The sequence below is a fragment of the Parasteatoda tepidariorum genome, chromosome 3, assembly GCF_982258835.1.
Source record: "Parasteatoda tepidariorum strain Cologne lab strain chromosome 3, Ptep-v5.0, whole genome shotgun sequence".
Taxonomy (NCBI): Eukaryota; Metazoa; Arthropoda; class Arachnida; order Araneae; family Theridiidae; genus Parasteatoda; species Parasteatoda tepidariorum.
The window spans coordinates 16,613,117-16,641,109 of NC_141757.1; the positions used below are offsets into that span (position 1 = coordinate 16,613,117).

The following is a 27,993-nucleotide window of genomic DNA, read 5'->3' on the forward strand; positions in this document are numbered from 1 at the left end:
AAGTAAATCGAGGAATTTTTTATTTATTTTTTTTTATACCGGAGAAGAAAAAAGTTTGTTTATTTAAAAAAAATATAGATATAATAATTATCGATATAAAATATCCATAAACAATAAATATCGATATAAAATATCGATAAACAATAAATATCGATATAAAAAATATGTTTTTCACAAATAAAACTATAAAAATATAAAAACCGTTTCTTATTAGCCTCAGTCTCGGACATAAGATTACTGACTTTAATAGTTGAATTGTATACAAAAACAAATATACGAATAAAAAGTTTTGTGGCTTAATAAAAATAAGCTCTTCTGGTAAAAAAAAAAAGTAAAATTATTTAATGTAGTATTTACATTTCTTCTCTTTCTGTTTTTTCTCTTCATTCTTTCGTTAATTTTTCTTTTCTTTTTCGTTTCATATTTTGAATATATTTGCAAAGAATTTATATGAAATGTAACTTACGAAATAATCGTAAATACAATAATGATATACTATCAACGTATTTTTTATATTGATGTTTAATTCTTTTTTAAAGAATTGAATTTAGGATGAATAGGGTTACGTTATTTTTAATTGATAAATTTAGCAATCCTCTGAATAAAAGAAATATATCTATACTAATATGAAGATTTTAACTCTTGTATGTAATTTTTTTTCTATTACATACAAGAGTTATTACACAGTTCAATTACATACAAGAGAGGACACATAAGTTTTCAATCAAAATGCCTCACACATTTCGGTCTGCGTTCGAGCATATTGCTTAAACAAGAGTATTATAGAACAGCTGATACCAATTCTTTTTGGCTATGGAACCCTAAATGATCGAGCTTCTTTTCGCGGAATCCTAACTTAATATAAAAAATAAAGTTCATTAACAGCTGTGACTATATTAACCGAAAAAAAAGACTACTAATTATTTTATATGTATTTAATTCGGAGAATAAAATATTTTAAATTCTCAATTAATTCGTGGTTTATGCCTATGCTTCAAATGAATAAAATAAGTTGAATTACGACTTTCGCTGTTATGAATATCGAAAATAGTTAACTTAAAAATTTAATTTTTAAATTGAAAAGTTCGATGAGTGATACTTATGGAGCTCTTTAAGAATGCATATTCTTTTCATAATTTATTCAAAAATATGCTATTGAAAAAAAAATTTTTTTTTGCCTAAATAATCTTCAATAAATAATTTTCACCTCATCTAAACAATCGAAATATTAAGCAAGTTATGGATTATTGATTGGATAGGAACATAATTATTGCTGGTTAAAAAAAAATTCTGGCTCTCGGAACCCTAGGGTTCCGCGGAACACCATTTGCGAACCGCTGTTATAGAAGTTAGCTTTGTTTTAACATCTCGTGCGAGCTTGCGTCGTAAAGATGTTGTAACAAAAGTACAAAATATAAGGTAAGGTTGAAAGACAAGGAATTTAGTTTTAATGAAATATAGTTAAGAAGCGAGAAGATATTTAAGAAAAAGTATTTTAATAAGCAGCGACAGATATTTCAAATATTATTTCTGTATCTAATCTGTTGCCATCGTTTTTATAGAAATGTTAAACTTTTATGCACTTTGATAAAATTAAACTTATGCGAACCTTACAAAAAACTATTCCGGCGTTGACGGACGACAGCAAGCATGAGGTGGTTAAACCTTTACTGATCATTTAAAGGCATGTTTATTAATTTTTAGTCTGCAATATGAGTAAGATTCAATTTTTTCCCCATGCGAATTGAACAGAAAAATTCATCAATGAAGATGAAAAAAAAAAAAAATGTTTAGATGTTTCTTAATGGTGAGCTTTTTGTGAAGTAAAAAAGAATACATTAATATTTTGTTATTTTCAGAAAATGGCGGCAGAATATCATTTAAAACCTCATTTGAGGCGGGAAAGGAAGCAGAAATGCGCGGCATTATTTTGAATGACAAGGGAGGGAGAAAAAAAAAGTGGGTCAATTCCAAAGCAGGAAGGAAGCGTATACCAGCTAAAGTTGTGAACTGGATAAATTAGGCAATTATTTTACTGATTTTCAAATTATGCGACTGGAATAGCAATTATTTAAAGCCCTTTGTGAAGAATAGCTTTTACAGATCATATTGAGATTTCACGTATTTTTTGGAGGTAAAGACTTAACTTTCTCAATACAACAAAATAAATTTGAATAATGCCTAATGATGGGTAAAAGCTTTAACCTCTTTTAAATGTTTAATTAAGTTACTTTTGTAAGGAAAATTTCTAATAAAATTCAGGGTTTTGTTTTCAGTCCAGGCCATTTTTTTTTTCAGCACTTAATATTTGTGGAAAAATCAGAAGACACCACTAGAGGGCATCATTGAACTCATTAATATTCAATTTGTAACCGTAATCTTCAGCAAAGATGGTTGTGAAAAAACATCTACGCTTTTACTTTTACTGTAGTAGTAGTAGTAACATCCTCTGACTTGTATACATCATGTTGAAGATAATATATTTTTGTTACTTACTAGTCATTTCACATTTGAGTAGTTTTCTTTTCTTTTTAAAAAAAGATATATATATATATATATACATATATATATATATATATATTGACTAATAGTTGAATTGATCTTCAGTGTAAGTATAAATATGGTAAAATGAGTTATAGACAAAATATTAAAGGTAGATAATATTTTGAAATTAAGTTACGTTTAGAATTGACACAGTTATAAGACAAAATCACATAAAAAAAGTCTCATAGTTAAAATTCGATTTCTCAGGAAAAAACTATTCGATAGATTTCATTCAAATTTAGTATTTTGCCATGAAAAATGACGGAATTCTTCAAAAAACTGTATACCATACAAAAAATTTTTTTCAATTTTTACTAAATAAAATTATAAAAAATAAATATTCACTAAAAAATTTTTTTTCCATCTTCGGATAAATGAATTTAATAATTGTCTGTAAACAATTTTCAATTCGCTTAAATAGGCGATATAACGAATCACGTGATCCAGAATTTTAACCGCTCTCCTGACCAAACTATTTTGGGCATATTACCTAAATTGTGGTTAGCACTCGCCTCCCAACGAGAGGATCCAGATTCGATCTCAGCATTGCCTAGAATTCGAATTCAGCACCCGGCTCGAACCAATCACAGTGCTGACGTAAAATATCCTCAGTAGTAGATGAATCATGGTTTACAGTTTCCTTACCACCAGGTTAACTGTGGGTTTCCTCTCCATGTAGCGCAAATGCTAGTTGGTTCCCTCCAAGACCTCCAAAAACGCAAACTTCTCCCAATACTTGACCCATGAGTTCACTTGTCTTCTAGATTGGGTTCAAAATTAAAAGGCTTGGGAGATGGAGATTGGTAGTCGTAAATTCAAAATTGGGTCGACTGTTAAACGACGGTTATAAAATAAATTATATTTTGGAAAGCAGAATCTGATGAAAAAATGGTAAGTTTATGTGTCTGATTTCGTAATTTAAAATATCGTCTGCTCAAAAATTATTTAATGTGGGCCGTTTATTTATTTTTGTACCACTGAACATGCACATTATGTTTTTAAATCTATGTTCAGAATTGGTTTCAAGAAAATCCAATATCATGAATTTATTATGATTTTAATATTATGGTTTTAATATTGGATTTTAATATTATGAATCATTTTAGGATTTTTTGAGTTACTAAAAAAAAAAATCGCAATTTACACATATATGATTTAAATATTATTATTCATGCTATAAATCGAATGAGCTGCAAGAAAAAAAAAATAATAATATACACAAAATATTCTGGTTTTAATATTAATAGCATGTTCAGAAATGGTTCAGATAAAAAAAAAATCACAATAGACACAATAATATGAATTTATTTTTTTTAAACTTAATTTTGCCGTTAATCAGAAACTGTCCCCCAGTTCTTCATTATACAGATATAATAATATACAGTGTAATACAACATTTCATAACATATTGCGTTTATAAAGTGATAAAAAAATTAAAAACATTATTTAATGCGGGGAAAAAAACTTAGCAAACTGCAAAATTAGTTGAGAGACAATTATTTTAAAATAGAGGGGAAAGACATTTTCGTATTATTTCGATTTTCGGTAAGTAAGCAAATGCAGTAAACAATTAAATTTAGGGAGACAAATGAAATCTCAGGTAGGATTTGTTTCAATTAGCTGTCAGGGTCGAGCGATTTAACGTTTTGTCAAAATTCTCAGAAACGTGCATACATAGTATTTACATAGACCCTGATGTATCATATATTAAATTAACTGAAATACAGCCACTTTTACGATAGATGATTTTTTAAAAAAAGATCTTTTAAATAAAATATTAAAGCAATTTAAGTCATTAGAAGCTAAACTTCATATAATGATTTTACAAGAATAGCTATTTGATTTGCATTCCGTATAATTCTATATAATTATCTTCTTTTTTTTTTTTAAATCTCAAAAATATCGAATCGTATTTCTGTTTTGTTTAGCTATATATTTGTAAATACGAATTACAAATACGTAAATAAAATATGTAGTCAAAGAAAATGATTATTTTAACTAGTTAATAGCTCGTGAAAATCGACGAATGATTGGAGTTTGTAAAATAACTGAATGGTATAAAGTTTTTATCTAGGCTTTTTTTCCTAAATTCGAATGAAACATCACAGAAAAGTATTTTGTAATGAAGGTTATTAATTTTAAACATTCTGGAACTAGTTGAAAGTTTGAATCTCTCTTTGAATCAATGTATAATTTTTCTTTTTCAAAGCTTAACGTAAAATGCATTTTAACTGCAATATTATTTATTTTATATTATTTTTATTTATTTTAAATTTTTTCTTTTTATTTTATACTGTTATTTAGTCCTTAAGTACTAAATTTAATAATCCATTAACTATTTCAATTTGTAAAAAAAATAATAAACAAATAAAATTGTGTTATTTTTAATAATTATTAAAACTTTTGTTTTACAAATTTGGAAAAGAAATGCATTTCTTAATAATAAGTAAAAATAAATGTTTTAAATCGCAAAAAAAGGATTTATTTATATAAAAAAAAATTTCAAAAATATCTTTCTTTTTTTAAAAAAAAAAATTACCATATGTTTTAAATTTTTTTTTTTTTTTTTTTTTTTTTTTTTAATCACAATTTAATTTGCGGGACAAAAAATTTTCAACATCCCCTGAGGAAAAAGGAAAAAAAGAACAATATTGATAAAAATATTTGGACTCATTTTAAGCCTTTTAATATTTTTGTTATTATAGCCCCCATAACCTTGCCCTTAATTTATTGAAAATATACTTAATAATCCAATGAAATAATATAGTTCATATTAAAACGTTCTTTTTTTTCGTTGTTAATTTGGAAATGTCTTTTATAACAATTTTGATGAAAGTAACACGTCTAATATTTTGAAGAACACGGGCTCCACTTAATGTTTAAATTGTGAAATAGCAATTTCTTATCCTTGTTAAAAAGTTCTTCTTTAAGAGATCAACAATTTTAATAACAAATATTGCTGAGTTAAAAACCTTAGGCACCAAACTAAAAAAAAAAAAAAAAATGATGAATTTTAATGTGTACTTTATAATACTGATTTCCTCTACAGTCGTTAATAATACTGTAAAAAATGGATTCTCAAATTTCAGGAAACTTACGTCATTTTTGACGCAACCGTTTCTAGGTATATGTCTTGACCAAAAATTTCGTCAAAGTGATGAAATAATTATTGTCACTTCTTCGAGGAAACGAATTTCGTAATATTTAAAGAAATATTTCGTCATTCTATTTCCTTTTTTTTTTTTTTAAATTTACCGTGTTTCTGTAGAAACACCGAAAAGTTTAATAATTTTTACTGAAGCGCCTCGGTATTGATTTTGGTTAAACTTAACAATAAAATATGGTTTAATAATGAATTAATAAGTTTAATAAATGGGGCAAAATTTGGTAATTCCGTCATGATACTTCAGAGCCAAATCTCGGGCAGCAGACAAGTGCCGGATCGTGGATTAAATAGTAACGGACCGACCAAGGAACATTAAATTTATTTTCATTTTATTTCCTGTGGTGTATTTCTCCCGGATTTGTACAACTTTCCACGGGCGTGAGGTTAACCGAGAGCTGAGAGAGACATCGCCTGCAGCTACACCGATACCACGCATGTAATTGTATTTTATTTTGAAGGCATGATTAAATACAATTAACTTAAATCAAAACAATCTTAAGTATAAGCAATCAACTTCCCCCTTCTTCAGCTGGCCGTGGTAAAATTATCAAACGTTGACCGGTCCGCCGCGATAAAAAGGTTGATGAGCACTGCTCAGAGCATTAAAAACCATTCACTCGGTTAAATTTACTTTTCAGTTTTAAATTTTTTACTTAATGTGTGGTAATAGGAACTATAATTTTGAAAACTAGAATTTCCGGTAAATTTTTACTATATGAACCGAAATTGTTACCATAAGAACAAAAACCAACACCATAGATATGAATTAAATACTGTATATTTCGGTTTTATTATCAGAAATTTTTTTTTTTTTTTTTTTTTTTTTTCATTTTTTACCAGAATGAAAAAAAATGTCTCTCCATGTCTTTAAGTGGCCGTACATACATGAGTCCAAATAGTAGTACGCATTGGTCTTTCCTATACAGTACAGAAACAAATTTTACCGGAGTCTTTTGTTAATTTTTTTTTATCCGTATGGTAATTTACCTACATTTATTATTTGATCTAAATTAATAAATTGGTATATTGATAAATTGCTTGTAGTCTTAACGCTTATTTTGCATTAACGATACAAAACAGCTCACAGGAAATTCTGAATTGTAGGAAGTTTTCTTTAACGTTAAATGCACAAAAACAAAGCTACTCATCAAAAATCTAAATAATAATAACTGTTTACTATTTAAATATCTTTCAAAAACTGTTGATTGCCAAATTGTATTGGCATAATTTGTGAGAAAAAAATCATTGGAGAATCAATCTATACATCTCTAATTCTGATTGGGTGAAGGAGTTATATTTTAGATGTATCGAAAGATACTGCCTAATATAGTAAATATCCATCACCAGTTTATTTGTAAAAATTAATTGAAAAGTATTAAAAAACATATTTAGAATTCTCCCTCCCCGTCTTCACCCCTTCAACAGTTGGGTTCGGTTGGGAAAGGAAGGGACAAAGGGAACTTTGCATCAATGGATGCGTCTACTTTAATGGAAAAATAGGATCACACTAAAGATCATGTATGTAATAAATACTGAATATAAAAGCAAGAGTCGTGGTAGCTCAGGGGATAGAGCACGCTCTTCCCAATGAGGTGCCCGGGTTCGAATCCCAGCGATGGTTGGTGGATACGAATTTCGTACCTTGCTCGTACAGACCACAGTGTTGACGTAAAATATTCTCAGTGGTAGACGGATCATGGGTTAGAGTCCCTCTACCGTCAGACTAACCGTAGGAGTTTCTCGTGGTTTTCCTCTCCATGTAAAGCAAATGCGGGTTAGTTCCATCAAAAAGTCCTCCACGAAGGTAAATTTCTCCCAATACTTGATCTTGGAATTCCCTTGTTTTCTTGATAGGGTTCAAAATCAGAGGATTACGGTATTGAACATTGGTAGTCGTAAATTCAAAATTGAGTCTGCAGTTCGACGACGGTTATAAAATGAAATATAAGTTTGCCTGAACTGACTCTTTCTATACTTTAAATTTTAAATTAATTTTGGAGGAGAAAGAGAATTTAAGATGAAAATTTTTTCCCGCGGTATAGCATCCTCTTAAAAGCTCCTTATCTCGCCACCTTAGATTTTGGATAGAATTTTTGGTTTTCATTTTCTAGATGCTTTTATTTTATTTTTAATATTTAACAAAACTGATGATAGGCCATCATTTGAAAGCTATATACCTTTCGAAAAAAATTGAGGGCATTGTTAAAATAAATTAGGACTGAGAAAGAGCGCCCATAACATTTGGAGCCTCTATGCATTATGTACTCAAAATTTTGAGTAATTTATTACTGTACTTTTGCCTGCATTTGGATTTTTTAGAAATAATATCGATTATTGTTTAAGTTAATAAAAAACTAATTTCGGTAATGCTTGAAAATTCTTTTAACGTTAATTACGCAAAAACAAAGTTAGTTATCAAAGTTTTAGAAACAGACAAATACATAATATTAAATTGTTTTAAAAAGTGTTGATTGCATAATTATGTTAGCATAATTTTCATCCAATGTTAGCATCTAATTTAACGACACCTTTGTGTTTCAAACGTTTCAGAGGAAACAGCTGAACAGAGATCATATCTACCATAAATTTATTTTTGAAATAGGACTACATAGGGCGGCAAAGAAATGAACCCGGAAAAACATTTTTTTTTAAGATAACTTTATTAAAAATTAATAAATTAACAAAATATTACGAATAATAATGAGAGTAGACTATTAATAATAAATAAATCTACTTGGTTTCAAAGTGGCCGGCTACGCAACGATGCAGAGGCGCTTATTGAAATTTTCAGCAATGAGCCTCACATAAGCATCATTCGCGGTTAGAGGGACGGTGGGTAGGGGAAAGGGGGGCACTTGTGAACAGGGGGCACATGTGAACATGGTATATTTTACCAATATGATTTGAAATAAAAAATCTGGAAAAATTTTTAATTGATGGCAGTACTAGTCCTACCTCTCTGCGAAACAATGAGACATTTTGTTGTTCTATTCTGACAATTTCTTTGTATCTACTGGTGTTGTATGTATTATAATCAGTAGCTTCTTCAAGTGAAAGCATAGTATAAATCAACTAATAAACTAAAATTAACTATTGCAGACTATTATATGAACATTCAGGTAAGTTTATGACAATAATTTTTTTTTTTTTTTACTCAATTAAAAATTCCTTATTTTTCAAGTAAAGGTTTAAGAAGGATGATGGGGCACTTGTGAACAAATCATCTGGGGCAGATGTGAACAGTTCACATGTGCCCCTACATAGTATTAAGATTATTATCCTCATGATATTATAAGTTTAAAAAATATGTATGCATTTAAAATTATTATTATTTAATTTTCCATAATTAATTTATTAATTTTTTTCTTAAAATTTTTTTTTATTTTATTAAATGGTTGATCGCGCATCACGCATATTAACTGATACACCTGAGAAAGATAGAATTGCTAAACTACAGATGAAAAGATAGAAAAATGAAAAAAAAAAGCATGAAAGAGTATCAGAGAGGAAAGAAAAAGGCCCATTACAGCTCCTGAGGAACATGAAGTTGCGAAAAACCCAACAGTGAAAAAATTATTGTACAGCTGAAAAATTATTTTCTTATTGACAGTACTGTTGTACAGTTTAAATTCACATAGTAAGCTACAACCCCTTCATTATAATACGTATCTATATCTGTCATATTAAAGATTTTTTTCCTTGAAATATGATGATTGCTTTGTGTTTTTAATCTTGTTCATATGTGCCCCAGGCATGTGAACGATTGAATTCATTTTTTTAAAATATCATAAAGTAAAGAAATATTTTATTGAAAAGTCTCAAAAAATTCCATAAGATAAAGAAAAGACTATTTAAACATATGAACTTCTTTACTGTGAGAAATTTATGATATTTTTCGAAAAATGAAGAAATAAAAAAATTTGTTCACATGTGCCCCCCTCTCCCCTATATGTCCCCGTCAGTATTTAGAACTCCCTAAAAGTTCCCCTTAATATTTCAAATAGCTAGAAAACTTCCATGAATTATTATCGATTTACATTTCTTAAAGTTAAAAACAAGAAAAAGATTTTTTAAAAAAATCATTCTTTCAGCCAGTATTTAGCACATTTAAGAATTTTTTTTCTTCTTTTGTGTGAAATTTAAAGAACAATTGGGATTGTAATTTTTTTCGTCCTCCTCAGAAACAGAACTCCGACGATGCCCACGGGGCCGCAATCTCTTCAATCTAACCCATTCCCGCCCGCCAAAGTGATTACTTTAGAAGGTCCAAACTTAATACTACAACGATTGTGTACAGAGAAAATGAACGATTTCACACTGCCGCTTTCGCTTAAACAACTCTGAAAAAAGCAAAACTTTTGCTTGACGTTGTAACAGAAGCCGAAAAACTGTACGAATACTAAGTGATATGATGTATAAAATGTTAGGATTAATGTGATATTTTTTTATTTTATAACCGTCGTTCAACAGCCGACCCAATTTTTGGGTTTACGACTACTAAGGTTCAACTCCGTAGCCTTGTAATTTTGAAGCCAATCCAGAAGACAAGGGAACTGGATCAAGTATTGGCAGAAATTTGCCTTCGCGGAGGACTTTTTTGATGGAACTAACCCGCATTTGCGTTACATGGAGAGGAAGAACACGAGAACCTCCCACGATTAGCCTGACGACAACGGGACTCTAACCCATAATCCGTCTATCACTGAGGATATTTCACGTCAGCACTGTGGTAGGTGCAAGCCGGAAGCGGATTCGTATCGACTAGCCATCGGTGGGATTCGAACTCAGTTCACCTCATTGGAAGGCGAACGCTCTATCCCCTGAAACATAATTAATGTGACCGGAAAAAAATGAACACACAAACTAAAAATCTATTTATCGTACCCTACAAAAGCATGCATAAAAATTACCGCTCTGCGTTACCACCCCTTCGCCGGTTAAGTGTAAATTGCGCAAAAAAAAAGAAAGAAGAAAAAAGAAACGACTACTGTAAATTATCACTAATGATCAGATCTTCACGTTCTTGGACTCAATCTTAATGGTTCGAGGGGTTCAACTCAAATATGGTAATAAATTAGTGCAGAAGATATTTTTAAGTTACGAAACCAGACGCAAAAACGTACTTTCTCTGAATAAACATATACCATTTTTTTCAAAGGATTCGGATTTCTACGCCCCAAAATACAGGGGATAACCGCAATCTGGGAAATATGGTCCCCATAGTTTGGTCATGAGAGGGACCCCCTTATGATACCTTTACTTTTTGCGAAATTCGTCATTATTTCGAGAACTTTTTAAGCGAATTGAAAATGTTTTGCACGCAATTATAAAATTCGTTTATCCAAAGAAAATTCCATGTTAAAATAACTTTTACTAAACATTTTTTTATTATTTTATGAAACAACCAATTAAAGAATGCAACAAAACATTAAAGGAAGAAAAAAAATGTCTGATCCGTCCATTGAAAAATATTCTCATTGTGCGAGAAAGGAAACCTATTTGAATAGCTCCTATTATATTAGAAAACTATCTATCTTCCTTTCTTATTATCTTCCAAATAAGAAATTCTGAGTTCTAGGAAAAAGTCAGAAACCACTCTTTCGAGAAAGAACTCAAGATTAGTTTTGCATATGTAATCCACTTTCACGCACGCCCACTTTCAATCAATATTCTATTGTAAAACTGTTTGAAATAAGCCGCTCGTGGCTCCCACACCGCGAATCGGAAGTCAACCGTGACAGAACAGCGATGCGTTTATTATTATTTATTATTTAGAACACTAATTAGTATCAACTACAACTATTTTTTTCAGTACACTAATTACTCTACTCAACAATGTATTTTAAAACATATACGAAACACTAGACGTCCATGACCATTTAGAATTTTGTTGCAAGATAACAAAAATTTCCTTTTCGTGGATTTTTACTAGAATAAAAAGAAATGTTGCAAGGTTAACTATCTAAAAATATTAGTAATGTAATTGCAATTTTTATTTCGAGTGGCTGAAAAAATTTTTTTAATAAAACTTCCCGTGCTTTTTCTTTTACTCTATAGTCCCGCAGTGGACTGATCGTTAAGACACGGTTCCCAGCAGATCACCGAAGTCAAGCATCACTGGCTACGGTCAGTGTGCGGGTGGGTGACCACTTGGATCAGTCTTCGTAGGGACCAAGGGTGTGCGGTATTGGTCCTCGTTAAACTGTGCTACCGTAAAGTGCTCGACTTCGCTTACATGTCGTCGGGCTACCGAAGCGGGAGTGCCATCCCCTCCGCAAAGGATCAAAATTTGGGATGGCATGTCTTCGGATCATCATCCGGGATGTTTCCCAGACCGTCGCCAATAGCCCATTGTGCAGCTCTAGTGCGACGTAAATTAACAACAACAACTTTTACTCTATAATAGAGAAAGGAATTAATGTAGGTTATTTATTTGTTTATAGAGTGCGATGTATATCACGTGGTGCACCCCGGACAACGTTTATACGGCAAAATGATCTACAATTTTAGCAAAAGTAAATCCTGCGGACTGCTCGCTTTCATTTATAGATTTATTATTACCTTTTTGTTATTCAAATGTTTTTTAATGTGCCATTGGAAATATATATGTATAAAAGATATTTATTTATATTGTACAATTGTTTTTTATTTTTTTTTTAAATAAATTTTTGTTGTCTTATGAAAGTGTAAAGTTGTTAGAGGATGCTATATCGTGGGAGAAACTTTTCGTGGTAAATTATGTTTTATTGATAACTTAAAATTAAAAGTAATCCAGAGTAATTCTACAATAATTTGTTTACATTTTGTTAGTTTAAAAACAGTTTCTGCTTTTAAAATTTCGTGGTGCACTTAACGTTTAACCTGATTTACTATTTCTATGTTTTTAAAATTTTAATTATTTAAGGCGAAAAAGATTTATCAAGAAGGTTTTCTTTCGCTGTAAAGCGTCCTCAATAATAATAAAAATAATAAGAATTTTCCAAGTATATCCTGAATCCTGAAACTTTAGATCACAAATCGAGAAGGTTTCCGTTTGGGTGTTAGAGCAAAAATGAAAATATGCAGTATTTCTAATGCGGAGGTCAAGGACACCATCACCTAACCCGACACCCTACCATCATGATGGTCAGGGTAGCATCAATCTTGCCCAGCACCCTAGGAACAATATACACTGACAACTTCCAAGTAATCCACTTTTCTAGAAAGGGGTGAGCTGATTTATATCATTCTGTTCGTTTTTAAATAAATCACATCGGCATTCCATCCTGATTCAAATCAAGGTTATTGCTTACATTGATAATCCAGCCAACTCGAATGCTTTTTTAAAAAAATTTATTATATTCATTTTACGTGTCCACGAAAATGCATTCTTAAAATTGTTTTTATACAATAAATAAATAAATAAATAAATAAAGGGGATAGAAGCAAACCGTGTACCTCAGGGACGGTTACGATACTTGGATGGGACGGTCTGTACAGTAACGAAGTATGACGAATGGGACAGCTTGTACTGTAAAAATTCAGGAAACCTTTACGCGTTACCGCAAACGATGGCGTTCCTGTTTTTGTAGACAAATGGCGGCTATAAGTCATCCTCAGATTGTCTACAGTCTCAAAAGCAAAAATCTCGAATAGTGGATCTGTTAATTACCGCTTCATTTAAAAACTAATTTCTGTTCCTCAATATCAAATTCTTTGGGGAAATTGCACCTCAAAAATTATTTAGCTTAAAAATCCTTTGAAGTTATCGAATTTGGAATAAGGTTCGCGAAAATTTTCGTTTCGCCTGCACATTTTATTAATAAAAAAAAAGGGGACATCATTGGTACAAAGTGTGCTAACGTATTTCTTTGTTAATTATTCAGTAACACCTCGAGAGAAAAAAACGTAACTTGAATGTGTGATAAATGTAATGTGTGATAACAGATAATTTTTTTTTGGGGGGGGGGGGGGATGGGAAAAGAAAAAAAGTTGTGTCAAAATGTGATAATTTTCACTTCCAAACATGCAACTGACGCTCACTTTCTGACTCTCACATAGTTGCTAACAGCTCCGGATTCGACAAAACATTTTAAGAAACGGTAGAGCACTATAAACTAAAATTTACAGATTTTCTGTTAATTTTGCCAATTTTCTAAGAGGCTCAACACGACATAACAGTGAAAAAGTGGCGTCAAGCCTTTGAATTATTTAGAAGTAGTTTTGAGTAAAAATCGAGTTGACTAAACCGAGAATCATACATTAAAACACTACCACTATAAAATATTTATCCGAAGTCCGGTGCAAGTTGGCATCTCTGCAGTCATACACAAATTTTTAAAAAAAATGTGTTTATGAGCACGATCGACAAAACGTGTCAAGTTAAATATCATACTGTAAAAGGTAGTTTCTGCACTACAGTATCATTCAGTTTTGAATTTACAGTATTATTTCAATAATTGAAATTAATCACAAATTGTTCTTTTCTATCCAATATGATGTATGACCGATTTTTTAAAAAGATTTTTACCCATGTTTTTAAAAGTATTACTTCGGTATATCGGAACAGTTCATGGGAAGGATAAGGTGGTCGCTTATATCGATACTTTCCTGTAAGAGTCTTGCTGAAGGCTGATTGCATGTTCATTGGAGCTACAGTTCCTGGCCAAATTATCAGACGCACTGTAAGATTCTATGTAAAATCTTAATTATCAGGTGATACTTTACAGCTTTTTTACTTTTACATGACAGAAAACAATTTGCACTTGCTTACGTTCGTGTATCAATTGGTTAAATTAGGTGATATATAATTTAAATTTGACGATTGGATAAATTAGATGATACATTACATAAATATAGAATATTTATTATATAAATATAGAATATTTATTATATCAGGTGTTATATTAGTATATTATAATAAATAGACCAAATTATTAGACGCACTGTAGTGTTTTAATAATGACATGTCTTGCCCGAGTTTATAGGCAATACTTTTATATTTAAGCATGCATGTAATGGGTTTTTATTCAGGATGATTTTTTATATACTTCCTATTTACATTTATTTTTTGCGTATTGCATTACAATGTTAACCAATTGATATACGAATGTAAACAAGTGCAAACCGGTATCAGTCACGTAAAAACAATAAGGCTGTATAGTATCAGTTAATAATTAAGATTTTACATAGAATATTATAGTGCGTCTGATAATTTGGCCAAAGGCTGTATAACTTTGCTGTTAAAGGAAATGGGATAAAATCATTTATAAAATTCTGGCATAAATAAAGTATTGCACCTTGAAAGACATCAATTCCATTTTCAGAAACCTCTTTCCTCGCATCTTGAATCTTAAGTTAATTCACTTATTTATCATTTTTTTTATCTTTAAAATTTTTTTCATGATAGATTCAAAAGCCCTTAAGGCTGTTTTTCGAAAGCTCTGTCATCGCATGAAATGATACTTCTGGTTAATTTTAAAAACTACTGTAAGTTTGCAACAGTTACTCATGGGCGAATCGAATAAAAATCCACCATAAGTTTTTTTTTTTTTTTTCGAAAATTAGATAAGAGGATTAAAAGTACGTTTAGAATTTCCCGTCACCACCCTTTCGACTGTTAAGTTCGATCGAGACGAGAGAGGACGCTATACCGGGTAAGAAAACTTTCGTCACAAATTCTCTTTTTCCTTTATTACTAATTTAAAATTCAAAGTGTAGTTCCCAGCAGATCACCGAAGTCACTGGTTGCGGTCAGTGTGCGGGTGGGTGACCACTTGGTTCAGTCTGCGTGGGGACCGTGGGTGTGCGGTATTGGTCCCCGTTAAAATGTTCTACCGTAAAGTGCTCGACTTCGCGTGCAGGTCGTCGGACTATCGAAGCGGGGGTGCCATCCTTTCTGCAGAGGATCAAAATTGGGATGGTATGTCTTTGGATCATCCTCAGGGATGCTTCCCGGCCCGTCGCTAATAGCCCATTGCGAAGCTCTAGTGTGACGTAAATGAACTACAACAACAACAACAAAGTGTAGAAAAAGTGAGTTAGACAAACATAGAGTGGGCCACGAAGTTTCAAATACTGAAAAGAAAATTTTAAAATATACAAATTAAAATAAATTATGAGATAGATGATAACTTATGATTACGCAACGGAGAAGTTCTCTTCTGATAATTTGTTTGCATTTTAATATTTTTGATTATTTTCTTCAGCAGTTGAAACTTCACGACAAACTCTAGGTTGGCCCGAACTTACTTCTCCTTTCTTTTAAATTGGTAATAAAGGAGAAAGATAATTTGCGACGAAAATTTTCTCCCACAGTATGGTGTCCTCTTTTAAGAATATAATTTCAAAATTCATAATCAAATCGAGAGGCTAATTAGTAGATTTCAAATACTACAACAAATACAATAACAATACTACTAAATGAAAATTATGTTTCCTTGCAAACAAAAAAATATTACCACCTCCCGCCAACCTCTTGAAAGCTGGCCGGAGGTGTGGTGCACTCTGAAAGCACCCCTGTTTATTCTCTATATAGAACCAGGCAGAGGCATTATCAAGCAATTCATTCCTGGGTCGGCGTCTTTTTTTGGGCGAAAGCCTTTCTTTGTCAAAATGGAGAGAGTCTCAACTCTGTGGTTTTGATGAAGGGGAGGGGGGCTGAGGAGGAGGTGGAGGGTGAAAGAGAAAAAGCTGGATTTCTCTTTCACCCTCCACAGCAGGCAGCTGTTGAGGACGTTTGAACTATTGGCAATTGTTCTTCCTCTCCTTCTGTATTTGTTCAGTGACAAAATTTTCTTCATCTGTTCAGAAGAAACTCTCATATCTGTTTCCCCACCCTCTTATATTCTTCATTTTATTTGTAGCACGCTAAAAAGAAAAGTCTATGATTTCTATGATGTCACGCGAGTTTACTTTTTACATGAAGAAATATTTAAGAGGGTAACGTCGGAAAAACTTTTCATGGCGAATTTTGTTTCAACTCCTCTGCCATGAAAAAAACCCAGGAAGACACCTAAAACACAAAGCTTCATATGTTGAGAAAAAATTTTTTTTCTTCTCAAAATATCAAATAGAAACCAAATTATTACATGATTATTTCCTGCAACGTAGTCCTAAGTTACTCTGCCTCATGGTGCGTAGCGTTTTTAAGAAGTGCTTAAAGCTGCTTATTTTCGATATTCGTTTTTTAAAAGCTCTTAAAGGTGCTTTTTTCATTGGGTGTTTTTAAAAAGTGCTTCATTTCCCCTTTTCGAAAATGAGATTTTTTTCTTTACCATGTCGATTTTCGCCACGTAATATTCAGAAGCGTGCTTTTCACATTGCTCTATACAACGTTTTCACAATTCATTCCACAATCTATTTCGGCTTAACGTAGATCCATAAAGTATGAAAGCGCCAATCACTTTACAGGTTTGATGAAATACTAGGGAGTCCGCATGTGAGTCTACCGAGCTGGGTAATTCTTGTACTCTCATGTGCAAATCTGTTGCATTTTGCAAGATATGCAACAGATTTGTACATCTTCTATCTAGGTTTCATTATCTAGGCTTGAATCTTAGGCTTCACTTTCCACCCTCTGATATCGAACCAAAAAATCTCTCGATCATTTTATAATGACTAATGTAATCAAGAAAAGAGTTCTTTGTCAGAAACTAGTTATTTTATCATGATCATGCGAATTGTTTGAAAATTATTTTTTGAGTGATTAAAAAGTACTTAAAAGGTGTTTATTTTTTGTTGAAAGATTTGGTTACGCACCCTGAGCCATAATTTGTTTGAATTTTGATATTTTAAAAATTTTTTCTTCCAACATTTGAAATTCCCTGGTTTGCCTCAGGGTCAGTCTAGGTTTACCTTAGCTACCTTTTTCCATACTTTAATTTTAAATTACTTAGGCATATGAAAGAGAATTTGATGTAAAAAGGCCTCTACCCTCGCCATCTTGGATTGTAGGCGAGTTTTCCCGATATATTTTTTTTTTTTTTTTTTTTTTTTTTTTTTTTGAACTTAGCAAACTTTTGATGATAAAGAATTGTTAGACAGCGCAATACCTTTCAAAAAAAGTTAGAACATAAAGGTGTCGATTTATTAGATTAGGAAAAATAGCGCTTCGTAATTTTTAAAAATTTTATGAAATTTTCTCAAAACTTTAAAGCAAACAATTGATGCGATTTGTAGTTTTGAGTAAGTAATTTTAAACTACGCGTTCCTTAGTTTTTAGGTTTTTAGTAATCTAATTTAAACTGATGAAAACCGATTTCGATGACGTTAAAAATTTCTTTTAACATTAATTCCTTTAATTTAACAAAAATTTAAAAACAAACAACTGTTCACTATATAAATTACTATGCTTTCAAAAGCTGTTGGTTGCAGAATTGTTTTGACACAATTCTGTCAGAAAAATTAATAGAGGATCTAAAATACTGCACGCTTTATATCTCAAGTTTTTATTGGGTGACGGAGTTATATTTTACATGCATCGAAAGATACTGCCAAATAGAGTAAATATCTATCATCAGTTTATTTGTAAAAATTAAATGAAAAGTATTGAAAACATATTGAGAATTTTTCCTCCCCGCCTCAATTTTACCGCAATTTAGAAAAGAAAAAAATTAATAGAAAAAAATTTTGATAATAATGCTTTAACACTTTTTTACCAAGAAAGAAGTCTCAAAACGGGATCTTATATTCCTTACGAGATGTAAAGAAAAACTAAGAAGTTTCATTTCGGTATTTTGTTATTATCGGAGTAAATAGCCTAATTAACCATGTAAAAAGCTAAACAACGCGTTTTTAGGAAGATGGAAGTCTCAAATTTGATCCGTGTGCTCGTCATGGTACAATAAGATAAAGAAAAAAAGATTCATTTAGATATTTTGCAATTATCGGTGTGATTGGCCTAATCCATAGCAGTAATGCGAACTAACACGTTTTTAAAACGACAGACGCGAAACGGTAAGTACATGTAGGCGGCAAGTGAATAAATAAAAACACATAAATTAAATAAATAAGTAAATAAATAAAAATAATAAAATAAGTAAAAAAATAATATTTATAAAGAAAAAGCCAAAAAACGGGGCCAGGATAACCTGGTTGGTAGGGCACTGGGCCCATATTCAAGAGGTCGTGGGTTCAATCCCCACCGACCGAAGACTTTCCGTGTAGGAAATGGTGACTGATACACGTTACATCTGACGAGTTTCAAAGTCCTCCATGTTCCCATAACTAATTATACCTCTGGGGGTACTGATCTAGGAGTTTCCTTGTCTTCTGGATTGGTACAAAATTACTAAGCTACGGAGTAGAAGATTAGTAGTCGTAAACCCAAAAAATTGAATCGGCTGTTTAACAACGGTTATAAAAAAGTAATCAAAAAACAGTCAATTAATACAAAATTATCGTCATAGGCGTGAGAAAGGTTTTTTTCGAACTTTTTCTGAAAATTTCTCTTTCGAATTAAAGTGAAATAATTTTATTTATTTTTTTAAAAAATCAAGCAATCGCACTCTGTTTTATTGTTTGTTTATTATAGACCATCCTAATTTGTTTTGAAGTAAAATTTTTTAAATTCAAAATTTATGAATGAGTAAATTTTCTTCGAGTATTTTTTCTTTTTCTCTCTCCCTTAACTGATTCATTATTCTTTTAAAATCTCTAGGTTAAAATTTGCTCAAAATATAAAAAAATCTGTAACGTGCATTTTATTTGCACTTTCATGGTTGGAACTGCTTTACAAAGGTATATTTACAAGGCTTTCTTCGAACTTTTTCAGAAAATTTCCCAAATAAATTAAATTGAAATATTTTATTTAAAAAAAAAAAAAATCAAGCAATCGCACTCTGTTTTATAGTATGTTTATTAGTTTATTTTATTATTATTATTAAGGAAAATGGGAAACGGATTTAAACTGGTGATGACAAACAGTTTATAACAGTTGTAATTTGATTACTTCACTTTTAGAACGGAATTGGGAAATGCAGATATTAAATACAAAAATAAATAAATGAAATAAACATTTTAAAAATTTACCTGAACAATTTACAAATTGTCAACGTATGGAAGGTTTTACAAAACTGTTTCCAAAGAACATTCTGTATCTAAAACAAGTCCGACGAAAAGTTTTGAAAAGAATTTTTATTTTTTGAAAAATAGCACTCTAAGAAAGGGGGAAAAAATATTCTAGTGTCAGTCGCTACCTTTATTTTTCCTTGTACCGATAAACTTATTTATCTTGAGTTTATAAATTCAGTTGTACTAAAAACTCTTTTTCGTGTATCAAATAAAATTTCATTTAACACTGATTAAATTTTAAGGTATAATTAACCCATTAAATTCTGAAAGAATTAACTAGAAAACGGTAAATTAACTGTTCAATCCCATTGAACGGTTTTTAAAATGTTTATTATTATTATTCGGGAGAAAGTAGGAATTATTGTGAATATTCAGAAGCGACAAAAAAAGAGTGAGAATATGTTCTCAAATGTTAGGAATATATTCACTTCCTCAGTTTATCAATTTTGAATTCAGAAGAAATTTCAAAAAATATTAATAAAATATATTTTAGAGCATTTATTTCATATGCCACCAAAAAAAAAATGAAGTTGATTACATATCAATAACTACAGTTTAAATTCGACTTCATTTTCTTTACAAAGAATTTCTTCTGAAACAAACAAAGCAATGGGTGCGGCAAGATTCAACGATACGAAATTTTCTTAATTTTTTTTTTAAACTTTTAAAACACTAAGTGTTTAAATTAAGTAGAAAAGTTTAAAAAAAATATTATTTTTTATTTATTATTATTATTTAACTATTTAAACATTGGATTTCATTATCGATTGCATCGTATCATAGTTTAATGAAATATTTAAAAATGTAAGGATTTACAATGGTTGAAAATGAAATAAAAATAATTTTTTTTTTTTAACGAAACAACTGTCACAAATACATTAGCATAATTTAAAATCATTTGGAAAATTATTTACAATACAGTTAAACGTGTGTCTTGGCACTATTTATATTTGTAAAATTATGGCATTTATGTAAAACTAAATCTAATAAAAATTTCCTTTTAAATCACATTTTAATGGGGTTGAATATAGATAACTAGATAACGTATCAGCCTGCATAACAAAACGTTAGACCACGTCTATAAATAACATTTGAAAAATATTGATAGCAGAATTGTTTAGGCGCTAATTCTATAACTAACGCTATATTCTGACGGCGTAACAATCTTGTATTTTACTAGTTTTGAAAGATACTTTTCAGAAAAGTATACAGTTAACATCAGATTTTTTTTAAAATAAATAAATAAATACGGATGATTAGAATAATATTTAGAATTTTACCTCGTCGTTTCCACCTCTTCGATGGTTGAGTTCGGTAGGGAGGAGAGAGGTCTTGAGAAAAAATATTAATGTTAAAAGTGCCAGAATATGATAAAAATGTATGGCATTTCTGGCTTTATGGAAACACTGAAAAGCTCAGTAAATTTTACCGAAGTACTTTGGCAATGGCTTTGGTGAAATGTTTTATAATATGTACTCTTTTATTTAGCCCTTATATCATGAATTATGTGTTTCTTTCTCTCTCTGTTAATAGATTCACAAATCTATTTTTCTAAGTAATTTGTCTAAAATGTGGTCATTTTATTATAATACCTTAGAATATGGTATGAAAATCATTTATTCGGTTAAATTTACTTTTTTTACTAAATGTGTGATAATATGATTTTGAAAACTAGAAATTCTGATGAACTGTTACCATATGAAAGGATAAATTACCAAATAAATGGTTCAAATAACACATATTTTGATTTTTATAACCAAAATTATTTTTTAACCAGAAATGTCAATATCATGTACTATACAGTATGATAATTTTACCACAACTTTTTTCTCTGTGCAGAATTTCAGATGGTTGTAAGACTTACTTAAAAATATTGAAGACAAATATGTGCACGGATGCTTTCTCCTAACCTATTTCATTTTTTTTTGTTGTTGTTGTTGTTTAATTTTTTTTTAATTAATAGCAAAGCTTGCTAAAACTAAAATACACTAGTAACAATATCATAGGTTCACACAAACATTTTTTAAAACAGTATCGAAAAACAATTTGCGTTACAGAAAATGCCACAAATCATAACCGTGAGACACATTAAATAAAACGGTAACGTTACTAAATGGTTAACACAAAATACCCGTATGAAAGTTAAAAGAACGTCAGTTTTATAATATCGTCAAGCGGCAAGATATCTATATATGTTTCATTACATGAAAATTATGAACTAAATTTGACAAAACTTGACGAGGAATTAAATTTGTTTTTTTATTGATGTATTTTGATTAAAGTTTTGATTTGATGTATTTTGATTGATATCATACTACAATATCAACAGAAGAATATTATTTAATTGTGTGGCAGAGTTCTGAAAACTCTGTACCACTCTTAAAATTTGCTCTTTTCGAACTTTAAAGGTTTTAACAAGAGTTTTTTTTATTAGGACTAGAAGTAAACGTAACTTTTCACCTCATATAAACTACATTTGCCAAGTGACTTTTTTGTTCTGACAACCTCAGCATTGCAAATACCGGATTACCTTCCAGAATTCAAAAAATTTCGGAAAACTTTGGCGTATTTTAATAATATTGTATTAAAACCAGTGTGAGTGTAAAAACTACGTCGAAAACTTTAGTAATAACTGCCAGAAAAGCAATTTAAAAATCCAAGGGATTTTATTTAAAATCATAGCGAATATGGTAAATCAAAAATGAATTACTCAACACTGAAAACAGCTGAACACTGGAAACAGCTGAAAACGCGTTAAATAACCGCCGAAAAATAAACAGAAACCGAAGGGATCGTCGCGAATCGAGCGCGTTAAAAAGTGATTGCTCAAATTTAATATTCGCATGTCGTAATAAAATCGGATTAAAGAGATCAAAATTTGAAGAACCTTGTAAAAAGGACCATAAAAACGAGAAATAACTAAATTAAATGCCAATGAAACGATGAAAATTAACAAAGGTCGCGAATCAAGCACGACAAAAACGATACCTCAAATTGAAACTTGGGGTATCGCAATAACATTGCATTAAAAATATACGCAGAAAATCGCTTAAAAAGAGCCGTAAAAATGAAAATTAACTGCCGAGAAAAGGACACGAATAATCGCGATAATGAAGGATGGAATAATCGCAAATAAAAATGTTAAAAAAAATTATTACTAAAAATCGAAATTTGCACGCCGTAATAACATTCTAATTCAATACCGAAATTTTAAAAACCCTCTGGAAATGGCATAGAAAACGATCAGAAAACGGCAAGAATTTACGATGTAATCGTCCTGAATCGAACGAGCCAAGAATTGATAACATATCATGTTATCACTTCTTGGCGCGTTCCGTGATAACATCGTATTAAAAATATTAGAATATAAAAAACCTCTTGGATAGGAACGAAAAAACAATAAAAAAATAGGTGTCAGTTTTCTTCCCCATTTAAATTAAGAGAACGATTAAAGGGATATTTAATTCTAACTATCGTATTAATCCCTTTTATTTAATTTTAACAGATAATGCAGTATCCTTTGTAACAATTTAAAATACAAGGTCAACACTCAATTTCAACATAAAGATGGTATTTTACATTCTCCGTTGAATTTTTCAGACGAAATTATAATGATATAATTTTGCAGCAAACATATTTTAAAAAGTAGTTAAGTAATATGCATTTTGTCCATTTTTAGATTTATAATAATTGCTTTGATTAGATAAATTAACATTAAGACAATTTTTCAATGGTATCCCAATGAGGGTTTATCAGATTAAACTGTAATAATAGTATATTAAAGAAATAGTAAATAACTAACAAAAAACTAACAAATAACTAACTAACAAAATAACTAACCGTAATATTTATCACTTCACATTTTCGATTAAAAAAAAAAAAAAAAAAAAAAAAAAAAAAAAAACGAACTCTATAGTTCTTAAAGTTATCAGGCGCTATTTCTCTAAATCTAATAAAGCGATGGTTTTAGTTTTGACCAATTTTTAAAAGTATATTGTTATCAAATGATAATTTATCATCGCAGGTTTGTTAAAAACAAAAAGAGATTGAGGAAACAAAAAACTAAAATTCAACTGAAAATCAAAGATGGCGAAAGAAGAGGCATATTAAAAATATTATTATTATTTTAATCTTGTTATTTCAGAATTAACTAATGGCAGGGACAGATAAAAGAGAGAAAATTATTAATTTTAATAAATTTTTTATCATCTACGTTTTACTTTACAAAAATTCAAATAAATTTTATTAAAACTGCTAATCGAATCATTTCTGTTTTTATTTAAATAATAATTTCGTCCAGGAAAAAACTTCATCTAAGAATGTTTGTCAAGATTCTTTAAAATTACTTTTTCCCAACTTGAAAATTTTATCATGAAATAATAACTAACTAGCTATAGATGCTAATTAATTTCCGCTTCTCTTTTGTTTCTTTCTTGTTTGTTACTAGTTTTTCCCTTTTGTTTTTGTATACCTATTATGATTCGAACAATAATTTATAAGCTATCATTCAAAGTTAGCATACGTTTAATAATAGAAAGTTTACTTTTTTCAAACATAAGGAAATATACAAATTTTCTAGATTTTCAATTTTGTTTTTTTACAACAGGGAAAATTCCAGAAACATAATTTACATTAGCCGAAACAAAACATTAATTCAGTTATAAAAATTGCAAAACTAATTAAACTTATTATATTCTGTATTCCCTAAAGTTGGGAATATCTAGAAGTTTAACTAATTTCTAATTAATAATTTAATCACTGCTATCATAATATTAATAAGTTGGTAAAATTTTTTGATCACGATAGCTATTATTTTTTTCTATTATTTTGGATATCTCGTAGAATCCAGGATGGTCTCATTGATATATTAGAAATTAAATACAATATTATTTTTCTGCTCCAAATAAAAGAATTTTGAATATGTAAATAAAAATATCCCTTGTTAGTTGTGAGGCGAGTATTTTTAAAATCTATTCGAATTTAATCCATACTAAACTTATGGCAAAATTTTTTAAATAAAAACATAGATTTTTTGATTTGAAAGAAAAAAAAACAATTTTTTTAAAAACAAAAAATAAAACATCAAACAGGATTGTGCAGGAAATTTTAAAGTAATCGTAGTTCACACAAATAAAAACTAATTTTCATTGACGAAAGTGTATGTATCACAGCACTATGCCAGTTATGTTTTATGTCACACATTATTATGTCACAAACTGTTTACTTCTTAAAGATGACATCAGAAATATGTGCTCCGTATCAGCGTTCGCATTCTATTAGAAACTCCAGAATGTTTGGCAGAGTGCTTTCCTTTCTTTTCTTTTTTTATTGCTGGAAGTAAGTGCCATTTATGTTGTCATAAGAAAATATCACAAATTAATTACTTTTTAAAAATGCGAGCTTTAAAATAGGCTCTGTCTCAGCGTTTGCATTAAAATAGAAATTCCGGCTAGTGCAGAGCATTTTTTTTTCCGGGGGCGAAAGTAAGTGTTTTTTATGTTTTCTTAAAGAAATATCCCACACAAACTGGACATTTCTTTAAGATGACACCGAAAAGATAAATTCTGTAACAGCGTGTGCATTATAATTCAAGCTCCCGAAGCCTCATGTAACGCATTTTTTATTTATTTCTTTTTTATTATTTTTTAATTTTATTGATGGATGTAAGTGGAATATATTTTGTCTTAAAAAAATTTCTCAAATTATCTACTTTTTAAAGATGACATCGGATGAAATGAGCTCCGTGGCAACGTTCGCATTCGAATAGAAACTCCAGTTTGGAAAAGCGCATTTTTTTTTTATCATTTTTTAAATTTTATTTTATTTGGACAAAAGTAGGTGCATTTATGTTTAAAAATAATGAAAAAAAATATCTCAAAATATTTACTTCTTAAAGATGTCTCCGAAAAGCTGAGCTCAGCGTCAGCTTTCTAATAGAAACACCAGAATGTTTAGTAAAGTGCATTTGTTTTTGTTTTTTTCGTTTTTTTTTTTTTCCTTTTTTGAACGAAAGTAAATGCTATTTACTTATTCATAATAAAATGTCTCAAAATTATTTTTCTTTATTACTTAAAGGTGGAATCAGAAAGTTGCGCCACTTTCAATAATTTGTGCTTCTTTTGTCCAAATTACGTTAGTTCATGATCAAGTCACTTCTAAAATCACTTTTCGATAAATTAAGTATGCAGCTAGCTCTCAACTCTGTTAATCTATTTGTTACTTTACAAAGATGAATGGTCCCGCAGTGGACTGATCGTTAAGACACGGTTTCCAGTAGATCACCGAAGTCAAGCATCACTGGTTACGTTCAGTGAGCGGGTTAGTGACCACTTGGATCAGTCTGCGTAGGGACCGAGGGTGTGCGGTATTGGTCCTCGTTAAACTGTGCTACCGTAAAGTGCTCGACTTCGCGCGCAGGTCGTCGGGCTACCGAAGCGGGGGTGCCATCCCTTCCGCAGAGGATCAAAATTGTGATGGCATGTCTTCGGATCATCCTCCGGGATGTTTCCCAGACCGTCGCCAATAGCCCATTGTGCAGCTCTAGTGCGACGTAAAGTAACAACAACAACAACAAAGATGAATGTCGCTGGTAAAATTGAAAAAAAAAAGGAAAGACAAAAGAGAGAAACGGAAAATTACAATTAAGTCTATCGCAAAATCTGCAGTTCTCTGCATACAAGCTGAAGAAAAGCTGAGTAAGTTTTGTCTTTGTCACTTTTTTTTTTTTTTGTATTGTTTGTAAGAGACAAAAGACATACATAGGCCAGAAATCTGTAACAATTTGATTCTAGGGTAGTTAAAACAATTTTCAATAAAATTTGTTTGCGAATCCAAGGGGAGTCAAAGTATTATTGCATCAACATATTTGTGGAGATTTCGGATCCCTAAACTCCTTTACAGATAAAATACTCGAATCGCAAACTCCTTTATACCGACAAAAGTTTTATTCCGAATGAAATTCTTTTTAGTGAACTGAATTTAACGATTTTATGAACGTGACTTTTATCAATTTTTACAATTCACAAAGATTTGTTTCTTTTTTTTTCTGGAATAGGAAATTTAGCTTTTACTTCCTCAGATTTCTAAAAGGTTGATGAAAAACCAGATTTGAAATTAGTACTGAATACGCATTTAAAATCATAAACTATTTGATTAGCAAACGAAGAATTATTTACATTTCTAACTTAGCAAATAATGTTTTTTTATTAAAGCAGTTATGTTAATAAAATTGATTGTCTTTAAAAAGAAAAGAAAAAGCTTTTTAATAATGATTTGAAAATACTGTAATTCCCACTTAAGACACCTCTACCTTGCCCTCTTGGAGTTTGGGTTAAATTTTTGCTTTTTCAATTTCGATTTTTTTTGTACTAAAGTAATTTATGATGATATAACATTATTTGACAGTGCAATACATTTAAAAAAAAGGAGGAAAACTCTCTTTCTTAGATTAAGAAATATAGCGCTTGATAACGTTTAGAACTTATATGAAATATTCTTCAAATTTTCCGAAGTTTTGTGCGATTTGTGGTTTTAAACGGCGCCATGATAGTATAAATTAGAAATTTTTTGCTCCATCAGTTTCTTTAAATTTCGCCTGTAAGGTTTACATATTCTTTACCTTATTAAAAATGCCTTTTTTTTTTTTTAAAGGGTATGACACTTATTATTCGAAAAAAAATAATTAAATTTTTCTTCACTTTTCTCTCCCTTTTAGATCATTTCTTAACGAAATTATTAATATATTCTTTAGTTAATATATTTGTATAATTTTTGTGTATTCTAACTTTGCTTCATAACTCAATACAATTGCTTCATTATTAAAATATAATTAACTTTGGATTTCTAATTGTTAACTTACATGTTATAACACTCTGACTTGATTTTGAAACGTATTTCTTTCAGTTTCATTAGCTGTACAGAACACAGCGGAGGAATTTCAGGTAGACATGATTACATACATTAACTACATAGTTTATTTCACATTTTTTATAATTTATACGAATAGTAACTTTTATTTTAAACTTTAAAGTGAATTTATTTTTATACAAACATTTGAAAATTTTACATTAGAATGGCTACCATCAAAATTAATATAAAATAACGTTTCCGATATAAATATACATTGAGGCCCAGTTACTGAGTCATAGCGTCCCGTGCCTGAAATCCGTGGTTCTATCCTTGAACCGGGGAAGGTTGACTCAGCTGGTCGATAAATTGAGTACCAATTCAAT

The 27,993-nt window shown here is 30.2% G+C and overlaps 1 protein-coding gene across 2 annotated transcripts in view; it reads right to left on the reverse strand.

Moving 5' to 3' along the window:
• Nucleotides 1-27,993, reverse strand: part of LOC107444248 (uncharacterized) — a 207,531-nt gene that overhangs the window by 69,069 nt on the left and 110,469 nt on the right. The window lies entirely within an intron of this gene.